The sequence below is a fragment of the Apteryx mantelli genome, chromosome 3 (genome assembly GCF_036417845.1).
Source record: "Apteryx mantelli isolate bAptMan1 chromosome 3, bAptMan1.hap1, whole genome shotgun sequence".
NCBI classification, from domain to species: Eukaryota; Metazoa; Chordata; class Aves; order Apterygiformes; family Apterygidae; genus Apteryx; species Apteryx mantelli.
The window spans coordinates 22,595,568-22,607,661 of record NC_089980.1 but is presented as its reverse complement, the minus strand read 5'-3'; the positions used below and the strand labels follow the sequence as shown (position 1 = coordinate 22,607,661).

Sequence of the window (12,094 nt, the reverse complement as noted above, 5' to 3'; positions counted from 1 at the left end):
GAACACGTGTTTACATAGAAAGGGAAAGTACAAGTCAAATGAGCATGCCAAAAAAAACAAACTGCAGTCATTTATTTTTTGAGAGAGAGGTAGCTGGGGGAAATGGGACACTGAAAATAGCATTGAGTGCAATTTGAAATGTTTTTTAAGCTCACTTCAGTCTTCATTAGTTCCTAACAATAACATGTCTGTGTCATCCCCCACTCCCAAACACCTGAGTTCATAGTTTTGTTGTAAGGCATTTCTCATAAAACACCTCTGCGTGGGCTGCAGAATCTCTTAAGCTTATACAACAACATCAACAACGATTTGGAAAAATAAGGCTTTTCCCCCACCAGATTTTAAGATATCTGTGCCTAAAACGCATTTTCTCAATCTTCCTTCTAAGTACTTAAGGAGCTGTTTAGCCCAAAAGTGAACACTTCCACATACTTGGATCCATTTTTTGGAGACATTATGAATAAAACCTTCAGAATTATTACAGACTATTAATGCAAAAAGCATTGGTAACTCCATGAGCAGAGAAGATGGTCTGTCCACTTAAAAACCAAAATATAAAAAGACAGACTGCCAAGTCTGGGGGCTTTTTACACCCTCAGTTCTGGGATCACAAACGTAAAGAAGCAAGTCTTATTCAGAAAGAGCGCAATACGTATTAAGGTACAGAACATTGTATTTCGCAGAGCAACATCATGAGGAGTTTTTTTCAGTATTCCTATGGGAAATGTCACGAGCCGGTTTCAGCCTGCTCTATAGGGGCATACTCGTTCTAACTACCGAACCTCACGTGCTTCCAAGCCTCGTATTTCTGCAAGATGACTCCTGGCTTTTCCTCAGCTCAGGATATCTCAGCACCGACATCCTCCTGGGGCAGCTAGATCTTATAATCCAGCATCCTGCCATGCCAAAGCAGGTCACAAACCTCCAGAGACTGGCTTTTTAGAACTGGTCTCTTCCCCCTCCACAGTAGTAGAGGGGCTCTCATTTCAGGATCAAGCTGGGCTGGTGAAGCAAAGAACACAGTCGTATGTGGAATTCGTGTGGAATTCCTCCTCCACAAGCATTTTCACTCTTTGAAAAGCATGCAAGCTCTTTCTAAAATGCAAAAAATCTTACCAAAATAAACACTGGATCTCAATTTTCTTCAGTGCGATCTCAGACTTGCAAGTCCTAACCTTGGTCCAAGTTCTTATGCAAGGCAGCTCTTCCTGCTCACTGGTTCTGGTCTTTAACAGGTGGTGGAAGACTGTTGTTCTACTGCTCTTCTTCCCCGCTTCTAAGCCAAAATCTCTTGTTGTTGTTTTTTAAACCAGTGGTTCTTGCCCTTTTCGCTTAGCTTCCACTGGAGAATTCCACTGACATCAGCTGCCCTTCCGCCACCTCCCACACACACCATCAGCATCAGATCTAGCACACAGTTTTTCTAACATCAATGGATTTTCTAAGAGAAAACTCCTTTTCCACCAGTGTAGAGCTGCTCAATGCTAATGATCCAGGACAGTTCTTACACATGTACTCAGGTATATTTATTAAACAAAATACCAGCACTACAAAACAGATAGCTTAAACCATAACTCAAAATGGAAACAAGAACACAGTATGATTAACAATTACAGAATGAAGCTCTATCTTGAGCAAAGTACTCCGCACCTAGGAACAGCCTCTTTATGCAATCACCTTGGAGAACGGCATGTTTTGTGAACTGCCTGTATGCAGCATGGTATTCACTTTTCAATATCTGAAATGCATCCTTAGAACTGTTTCAAGAACAAACTCAAAGCCACTTTTCAGAAATCAGAAAGCCTTATTCTACATGCTTTTGAAAACCTGCTGCTAATAAAAGTATTATTTCTTAAAATATGTAAATATTACTGTATATCCATTCACCACTGATATCATATCACTTATATTTGCTAACCACCTCAAGTAAGTCACCAAAAATCACATTAATATTTGTTCAATGCCTTGATATCTGGGAGGGTAAAGTACTATAAAAATCTAAAGGATGAGTTAATCTATTAAAGCTCTCAGCATTATATGTACTGTGCAGAATAGTGTTACTATATCTTGGCTCATCAACTTACTGGAGTTACTTTGTTCCCAAGGACGACAGTAAAATGAAAGTATAATGTACATTCATAGGTTATGGTTAATAAAATATTTCCTGTGCAAATTGGATTTAAATACTGTATCATATATTTGAATTAGAGACTTGGAGTCAATTACTGGCTTCACGGTATCTGAAAAGCAAACGCAGCACCATGAGCAGCTGCAAGAAGCAACTTTTACCCACACACTGTGCTCTATCCCCAAAGAGCTTTAAGTGTCTGACGTTCCTTGGCACACTCCTGTTTTTGACATCTCCATCAAGCACCCTCTAATTTCCACTTCTGTACTACGTTCAGCTTTTAATGTTGCTATTTATTGTACAGTTCATCTCCAGTGATATCAAACAAATGCTGACTTCATCATTTGTAAATGAATGACAAGGAAACACAACTGAGCTCCACACCATATGGTGTACAGGTACAAGAAAATCGGGGAAGGAAGGAGGGAGAGGATGGAAGAATTTAAACCGATTAACAATGGAGATTAGGGATGTCAGATTTGATCTGTGGAGGCCTAGAGAGGATGAACGAATAACACTGCTCTACCCACTACCTGAAAATATATACATGCAGAGAATCTGCAATGTGTCTCCACTACTAATTCAGTCTTAAGTCACTACAATCCTCCTGGATCCACCAGGAAGTTCCACCAATCTATGTATCTAGCAATATGTTTTATAAGTGACAGAATTCTGAAATAAATAAAATGAATTCTGCAAGCTTAACTATGCATTAAAGAGACAATGAACAGGATAAAATTTGATTGTTATACCACCTTGAAGATTAGTTTTCAGTTTTAGATTTCACACATTACTTGAAAATTTGCCATTTGATCTTCAAGCCCTTAAGACAGATATGCTGTTCGGGCAAACTGAAGTACTTTAAGTATTCTGATCAAAGAAAAGTCCTTTAAACTTAGAAAAATAGGCAAATCATCTCTCTATAACTTATTATAAGCATTTTTTTCACTAAGATTTCACAATAACATTTTTTATAATATGCTTAACATCTATATAAAATCTAATAGTACTAAAAATATTAATACAGTTCCCAGAATTCTATGCATAAGCTTTAGGAAAAAAGAAATTCAATTATCATGACAACCCTAACAGAGGTTCAAATGTATCACAGTTTGTATAATATAAAAAAAAGATAAGTTTAAGATACTTTGTAAATACATGTATCAGCCATAATGTACGGCTGACACTGATCACTTCCATGTAGATTAACTGTGTTGTGATACGTGAAGTCTGACCATCCTCTCTTTTCAAACATGATATGAAGAGCTGCCGTTCTTGGTCATGATCCTTTATGGTCTCTCCTAAACTGAAGAGTCACCAAGCAATGCCATCAAGCAACACCCATTTCTGCTAATTTTGGCTGCCCATGATCAAGAGTTGCTACTCAGCTACCTTTTCAACATTATAGTGCAGCTATTCTGTACTTTTCTTGGCTGGATGCCTTCTCATGCCTCTCTGAACTTAATAAGACATTAATCACCAATACTTCTTGTCACTGCAGTGAAAGGGAAAGAGATACACAAAAGAAAGAGGCTGAAGGACTTTGATAGTGTTGGACATTAATACTCCTATTAATGTATACAGATATATATATATATAAGCTTAATACGAGTATATACATATACTCATATTAAGCTGGCAGCCTTTTGGGGTGTTCTGGGGACAAAATGAAGCTGAAGGACTATGCAAGTGCTCAGGGAAAAGCTCAGAGGCTTTTGAAACACTTGAAATCCAGAGAGAGGGGACCATAGACCGTGTAGAAATTCTGTTGGACTGCTAATGAATTGGGGAGAACAAGGAAATATGGAATAGAAATAAAGAGATAACCTGAGGTTAAAATTACAGAATGCATTGTGTGGGGGGCACATGTGCTTTACAAGTATTTTATCACCTCCACACTGAATTTTTATTAAAATTCCTATCCATCTACAGAATTGTGGATAGAATACAAGGTACTAAAATGTAAAAAGTCACATCCCCTTATACTGGTACTCTTCTAAATACTTTTTTTTTTTTGGCTGGGGGGGGAGGGGACACACAAACTTTAATCTAAATATAGGCTGATAAGCAAAACTGATTTAGTATCATCATATCTGTATTGCTGAAGTCTCCAGTATTGAGCCTTCCACTTTCAGACTGCTGACTCCATGAGGATGAAATATTACTGCCTGATCAATAGGTGACGTGAAGTAAATTGGCTGCCCTTCTCCAGTCCCCATTCACCCAGACTTCATCACAAAAATCTTTCATAACTGATATCCTCAAGAAAGGCAGAGGATGAACAGACTGTGGAGGGTGAAAAATCTTTTAAACCCTGCAAAGCAGGCCCACCTGCACTAATGATGGGGGAAATGTTGCACATTATTGCTGTTCACACTCTAGTTGTTTTTTAGATAAACAAAGCACTTCTGGCTTGTAATCAGGAAATTTAAGCTCTACACGCTACATTCTGTGAGACAGTTTGACACCAACACATTGGATGTTTAAGATCACATCACCTTAAATAATACTGAAAGCCAAAGCACAGAACTGAATTTCAGGGGGCAGAGAGTCTTTCACTGCCCATAAAGTATCTAGAACAGTATGTTCTCAATCCCTAGTGTATATAAAAGCCAGATCAGTACAGTACTGCAAACAAATAAAGCAGTATTCAGAACTACTTCTGTTATTTAATTTTTTTTTTTAAGTTCTCAAAATATAACAGTGACATTTTCCAGTCTTCCTTTTTCCAACTGAAAGAAGACTCTCCAGCAATATTTTGCCAACATTTTTCACTGAGATCCTGAGTTTTATCACAAACCAGGTCATATTAAGGTTGGACTTTATGAAATGTAAAACTGTCTTGTTTTATCTACTTACAGGATAGAAATACTAATGTCCATGTAATGAGTTTTCAGTAAAGATCTAGTAGAGATAAATCTTTTACTGAGCACGTTCCTAAATCACCAGATTTATGCTGAATTGAAGTAGATATAATTGGCTGCACAATAACTGAAGTCCCACATCACTCAAAATCTTAGAAAAGCTAGTAAGTTTTAAAAATGTCCCCATATACCCATAAGCATCGAAGCAGTTATCTACTTTACTATAATAAAAACCAAAGTTGTGTATTAATCATGAAAAACAGCAAAAAAAGTGTAATACTCTCCTTCGCAGAAATGCTTTAATAAGGAAAAGTAATAGGACAAAGTTTTATTAGCAACTGAAATAGTTTTCAAATACTAATATGAAGAAATCTTATTCAAAGTATGAATAAATCTGAAAGCAGAACTGAAGAGCTATACTTTTTATTTATCTACTGCTCAGCGTTTCGAAGCAATTTTTAATAGCCTGTCTTCAGCTGTAACACATAGCCTTATTCTGTAAATAGAGAGTTCCAATAACAAATTACATTAAAATGCAGCTGCCTAAACATATTTACACACACTCACATTTTCTCATTCACATTCCTTTCTCACAGGTGTACCTTTTCCACTATGAACTAACTATACTTACGTATGAGCGTTACGTAAGTGCACACATGCAGAATGTCACTTGTAAAATAGCCCAGACTGACCACAGAGGGAAAAACTAACAGAACGCTTTATCTGAACATAAAATAAACAAATGATGTCAAAAGCAATAATAATTCCGTCACTTGCACAACACCGGTATTTGAATTACAACTACCATCCCGATGTTACAGTGAAAGTGACTATTGCTGTATACGTTTTTCCAAATGACAGGAAAAATGCACTTTTGCAATATCACTATAGTAATTACTGTATTAATATTGCCTTTTATTTATAATCAAAGAAATAAAACTGCCTTTTTCTCATTACTTGGGGAAATCTATACAGCAATAGTCCATAAAATACAACCACCATTATTTCTATTTAACTAAAATCAAAAGTCACTTCTTCAGCATCACTTTCCTAGCTCAGGAAACAGCAAAGTCTTGAAATTTACAGGATTCTTTTTAAAACCTAAGATATAAATTACTTTTAAAAGACATGGACTTTTTTTTTTCCTTAAGTTCAGGGAAAGTAAAAATGTAACATCACTATTTATTGCAATTGCAAAAGTATTGATAGTTTATAAATACAGATCTTGCAGATATTAGAAAATTAAATATTTTGTTATTTCCTTTCACAGCTGAAGAGAAGATTCTTGTTATTTAATTAAGAGCAAATTAGGCAATGATTGTAGCGCTCAAACATTTCTTCCTAATGAAGAGTTCAGACTTCAACCTCGTATGCTGTTCATTGGCTTAGTAAAAATAACACGACGAAAACCCTACCAACTCCTCTAATTATTCATTTTTCTAAAGGATTTTCAAAAAACAACTGCCTAAACCTTCAAGTAATACATGAAAGAGCTTCCCCCCTCCCCTTCCCGCACAACCCACAGCATACCTTCACCTTTCCTCATTAGGGAAGTGAAATAGGCACCAAAGTTCTTTTCTCCTTCAGAAAAAAAAGATCCAAGTGTTTTGAGTAAACGGACATAGCTAGAGCCCACAGAGAAGGTTTTATTTGATGTGAGCTTTACTGACACACTAATGAAGGCCTGACAGACAAGGCAAGAGAAAATGTTATTTGAGCACAAACTTAATGTTTGCTCACTAGACCGCTTGCCTTTCAGAAGGTTACCCAAACACAGCTCACGCAATGTGAAGTCAATCTTTTCTAGCTGTCTCGCAGCAAACAGATGTGAGCCTGGGAATTTCTCTTACATTCAGATAAATCAAGAACAAGACCTTTCAGAACACTAACCTTCCTACCTTTAGGAGGAGATGTCAAATTTCTCTGGGACTCTCTGATTTCACACTGCTTAGACTAAACTACAGTTACTGCCTATCATACACAAGTCACTTCACTTCAAAAGCAGCTCACTAAAGTGAGTTTGAAATACACACGTTCAATTTGCTATTCTAAGTCTAAAACCTCGAAACAAGCCTTTCTAATGCTGTCTCTATTCCTTTTACATTATGGCTAGCGATACTGAGGGGTACCTTCTTAAAAACCTGATGTGGTGTTTTCTACAGTGCACCCAGATTCCCTGGAGCCACACAGCTCGGAGCTATATTTGTGTCAGTACAAAACTGCACAATTCTACACTGACCTGGCCAATGTGCAAATCAAAACGCCTTTGGAAAAGTAGAGGGTATCTAGAAATTGTGCTATAATAGTATTACAGACTCAAAAAACTTTCTTTGCATGAGGTGCATTTAACAAACCCAATTCTTCTTACATTGAAAATTTCCAATACTGACCAGGTGTCTAAGAATGATGTACTTTAAGGCTTCCCAAACCTTTTGGTTTGCATACAAGTAAGCACAGTCAGACAGCTGCATAAAGACTGAATTCAAGATCAGACTTTAATTGGATTACTTCAACTATAGTGTCCACGATGCAGTTAGACAATATTGCTTTCTCCAGTTACTAGAGGCTACCCATTTTATATGTACTATGCTCTCTGCTCCTAGGAGATACTTCAGAATAGGATTTGGTTCTCTACCAGTTTTATGAAATGTAGTATCAAATTAACTCTCTTCACAAAAGAATTAAGGCATTTGAACTAGCTTAGCTGTTAAAATGCATTTAGGAGTACAGTTTCTTTCAGTACGCAGGATTTGAGAACCATGAAATACTCCAGGACTCTGAAACAGCAGGACTGATACTGGTCTTCTGCATAGGAAACCAGGCTATGGGAATTAAGCAAAGATTGACAATTTTTAGTTAAGTTGAGTAAAACTGTGGAGAGCTTTTTTTATAACTCTGCAAAGAAGAGTGACTGGGTATATGCCAGCAGAACCACAGCTGTACAAAGTCACCAACAGTAAACCACCTCTGTATCGGATACAGCCCGGAGCGGCTGCCGAGGACTCGAGGGGTGCTGGCAGCCCTGCAGCGGCAGCAGCTGCAAAGCAGGTCCATGGCTGGGAGGAAAATTTGGTCCCTTTGCAACTCTCTCCCTTCCAACTACCTTAAATTGGATGGTGTACTTGTTCCAGGGCACGGACATTGCTAATTTTAATAAAGCTAAGAAACTGGCTTACTACCAAGCTGTTGAACCTTTGCTGCAGGGTTCAAACATTAAAACCTGAATATGGTTTTTACAATTTTAAGTCTTATTTAACAGAACAGCCTTGTTTAGTCTGCAGCATTTAACTCACATCAGCCAGATACTATTATAATACGAGCAAAGTACAATACTGACTTTCTCGGCAAGAACACGTTGCTCAATTAGCTATTGAGAACAACAGAACAGCAGCAAAAAGATTGCTTGGTTTGTCAGAAGATATTCAACTTTGCGTATTATACCCAAACCAATTTATGCATAAAGCTACCAGGAATTTTTACAAACTGTGAAAAGTGGCCCAAATTTTGTGTTAATCAATCCATATGCACCAAACATACACACAGTAAATTTCTACTCTAACAGCAAAAATCATTTTTCCCAAAGGGTTTTCATTAGAGAAAGAGAGGAAAAAATATCTAACCTTGAGGAAAGCATCCCAATCAACTTTTGTTCTTCACGCTTGAATCACGTATCTGACTACATTTTGCCTCACAGTGAACAAAAGCGATACCGTGTGGCTCTGACCATTGCGCTCAAAGACAAGTGCACAGAGCCACTGCCGAGTATTAGGAAAGACATGGACGTTCTCCCCGGCTTCGCAGCACAAGCGAGCATGAGATGGCGGGCAGGACTAGCGGTATTTGTGGATGGCGAGCGGAAAGAGGCGACCCCGAGTGCACGGCCCCTGGCTTGCTGGCATGTTATAAGAGAGGGGTGAGAGCAAACAGGGCGCCCTGCAAGGGGGGGAAAGGGGACAGGGAGGAAAGGAGAAGAAGAGACCTGCCATGCTCATACTTAGGTCAGAGGACAACTAATTTTAAAACTAGGCGATAACTTTGAAAGGCAAGTGCTTATCATACTAACACATGTGCTATGGCTCCCCACGACTAGACACGTCCTCTTCATAAATTAGTTTTAATCCCAATAAACTTCCCAAATACAGTTTATCACTTGCCTGCACAAGCATGTTTGCTGGCATAAGGAAGAGGACCAAGACAGGCAAGAATAACTAGCAAGGAGTGAAGTGCTTCTTTCTGTGGCACTGATAATTTAGCCCCACTTAAAAGTATCTATGTATATAATCTATATAAATATAGTATACAGTGTAAAAGCAACAGCTTTTAGAGTTGATAAATCAGCACTAAACAAAATCTTTTTTTAAAATTTTGCTTAAGAAAAAGCACGTAATACACAATATAATTCTAAAAGTTAAACTGCAAATAGAAAGGATAAACATAAAGACGTTGCATATTTTCTGGTTTCAGATTTTCTATAAAACGAGTTACCTGCTGAACCAATTTTGAATTCTCACAAAATAACAAGCCAAAAAATGAAAGGCTGTGCTTGCAAATTGAAATGCCAGACCCATACAAATTGGAATTTCTTTCACCAGGACAAGATGGATAGGAACTAAACTATCAGCACGCTAATTAAATACTAAAAATAGTTGGGCATTATTTGTAAAGCCACAGAAGGGTATTTTCCTAGCTTGGCATTTTATGTTTTCTTGTTGAATGACTGCACTTCTGCTTAAGAGCTAAACGTCTAAATGGTTCAACAACATGATTACCTTACATGACGGTCTTCACAAGTGCTGCATTATTCTGCTACCTGCACTGAGTTACTGTAAACACTGACCCGAAGCATCACTACTCTTCAGCCAGAGCATGGATAAAACATGCAGGTCATCCTTCTGCTCACAGAATGAGTCAGGCTGCAAGGTGTCAGGTGAACACGGCAAAGCCACAACAAACAAAGCTGTATTCAATGCAAATGCCACGGCTGGAAAATACGGCACTAGTTTTAATTCAGATGGCGGTAATTCAAGAAAAACTGTTCTGCGTTGCATATGACTGAGTTCTTAGTACTTAGAAAAAGCCTTGTACACTTCAAAAATATAGGAACAGCTAGCTGCTATTAAGTTTACTATGCTTACCCCCTCGCATTTAAAGATGGAAAGAAATACTTCCCTCAGGGAAGGGGGCCCAGCTCATAACTTCTGGATTAAACCCATTACTATTAGCTGCAGAATGAAATTATTAGTGACAGGTTCACTGAATTACCTCTTTAGAGGGGTCACTAGCACTTCCTAGAAACCTAAAACTGCCATTGTAAATTTAGCTAATAATAAATGAGTTTTTCAAACTATCAAAATCAGAGGTAAACATAATTAAAAACTGTTTTAACATACTAATTCAGTCATGCACTCAAGTACAATACATTTTTGCTTTCTTCACTTCAAAGTTATAAACTGAGAAATACATGAGTGCTGGCATGCTCCACTATTACATCAACATTTTATATCCACAGATGTGGATGTAGAATTTGTATTGATTTTCAGTGTGCTCATTTCTCTCTTAAAACCATAAAACAAATTAAGAATCATTTCTCCAAGAAAACGAGTTATGAACTTGTAGCATTTAAACAAGCAAAAATTACTTTCTCTACAGGATAGACCCTGTTATGAAATTATGAAATGAATCAATTTTGGAAATACCAAGAATCTGAATCTTTGGGGGGTCAGGGGAAAGGCAACTACGTGTATGATATCTTACTTACCATTTTGTGTTTATTACTGCCATTTTAAAGCTTTGCACAATTAATTACTAAAGACCTAAGACAAAAATTGTTCAATCCATCACTCTACAGGCTATGCTTTGTTCTGTTTATACTTCCAAGACTACCAGTAAATTCTGTGCGCTGTTTCACGTAAAATACATACACAGTCCTCCAAGTACAGCCTGTGCTTCCTCCCTCTCAGGTAAGTGACCTCATCACTGGATTACAAAGTCCTGCTTCTCTTGCTTGTGCTCTCCCTCACTCTGGTCCTTTTAATTTTGTATTCCTAGCTGTACAAAGGATGCCCTTGATCCCAATCTAGCCAACAGCTTAGTAGCTAAGACTCTGCCACTCGGTGAGAAATGTGTGCTTGAAACTTTTCAGATTGAGTACGGCCTAAAACACAAGTCTTCCTTTTCTTGGAGGTGTCGCACTGCTGTCCACAAGTTACAGCAAAGCATTGCAAGGTGCTCAGAGATGCGTTGCTGCTCCTGCAATGGAACGGGGACATTGGCACAGAGGTAGAAACGGCACCAGGGACAATTTCTGCTCCATAACACCTCAATATACCTTGCTGCTTGGAGCTCTTGTAGTGTTACATTTGTTTCTATTATCCCTTTTAAGTTCTGATATACTTTGTCAGATGCTACTTCAAGAACTTTTAGAAGTAACCATGCTTTACACCAGCTAAAAGCAGTTTGGAATCTCCACTTTCAAAAAGGATAAAATAATGATCCTTAATTCTACTGGTTCACAAGGAACTGACTGTTGAAATGGTGCAATAGTTGAATTCCTATGGAAGAAATGCAACACTCCACAAAATGGTCATGGTAAATCTCACATTAAAATGAGCATCACCTCACTGTAACAACTGAGCCAGGTTCGTTATTATTGAACATTAACCTACTAAAGTTTAGATAGTTCCACAACCCTTAAGTAAATTTATAACTGTGCTCTGTTATGATTTATTTTACCAGTAAAAAGTTATTAAGTAAAGAAATTTGAATCCCACTGATTCTGGCCACAAGTTCCCTTAAATACTGTGATGAAAATTCAACAACTGTCATATAGAGCCTGAATCTAAAGCAGACACCATAGCTGTGCAGATTTCAAGGTCTAAATTCAGTTTACTACTATTACAGTTCACTCTGTAAATCTTTTCCTACTTAATATTTTAAGGGATTTTGTTTAAAACAATTAGTACATTTCACGCAGTAACTCGAGATAGCTAATGAGAGACAGTGATGCAGAAAGCTGGAAAAGTGCTTTATTAATCAACTGGGCGATTCCGCGTCAGCGTTGCGGGGGGCACGTCTGCTTCTGAGCAAAGCAGGCAAACGAGCT

At 37.8% G+C, this 12,094-nt stretch overlaps 1 protein-coding gene across 2 annotated transcripts in view; it reads right to left on the bottom strand.

Annotated features, from left to right (window-relative positions):
- The window catches only part of DISP1 (dispatched RND transporter family member 1), a 95,482-nt gene that overhangs the window by 44,021 nt on the left and 39,367 nt on the right, over nucleotides 1-12,094 (bottom strand). Inside the window, exon 1 of one of the 2 annotated variants that reach the window (XM_067292903.1) lies at nucleotides 1,117-1,180. The exons of the other annotated variant lie outside the window; for it this stretch is intronic. The gene's annotated coding sequence lies outside the window, so the exon portion shown is untranslated. Of the gene's footprint in view, nucleotides 1-1,116; nucleotides 1,181-12,094 lie in introns of those variants that run through there. 2 annotated transcript variants of the gene reach the window in all.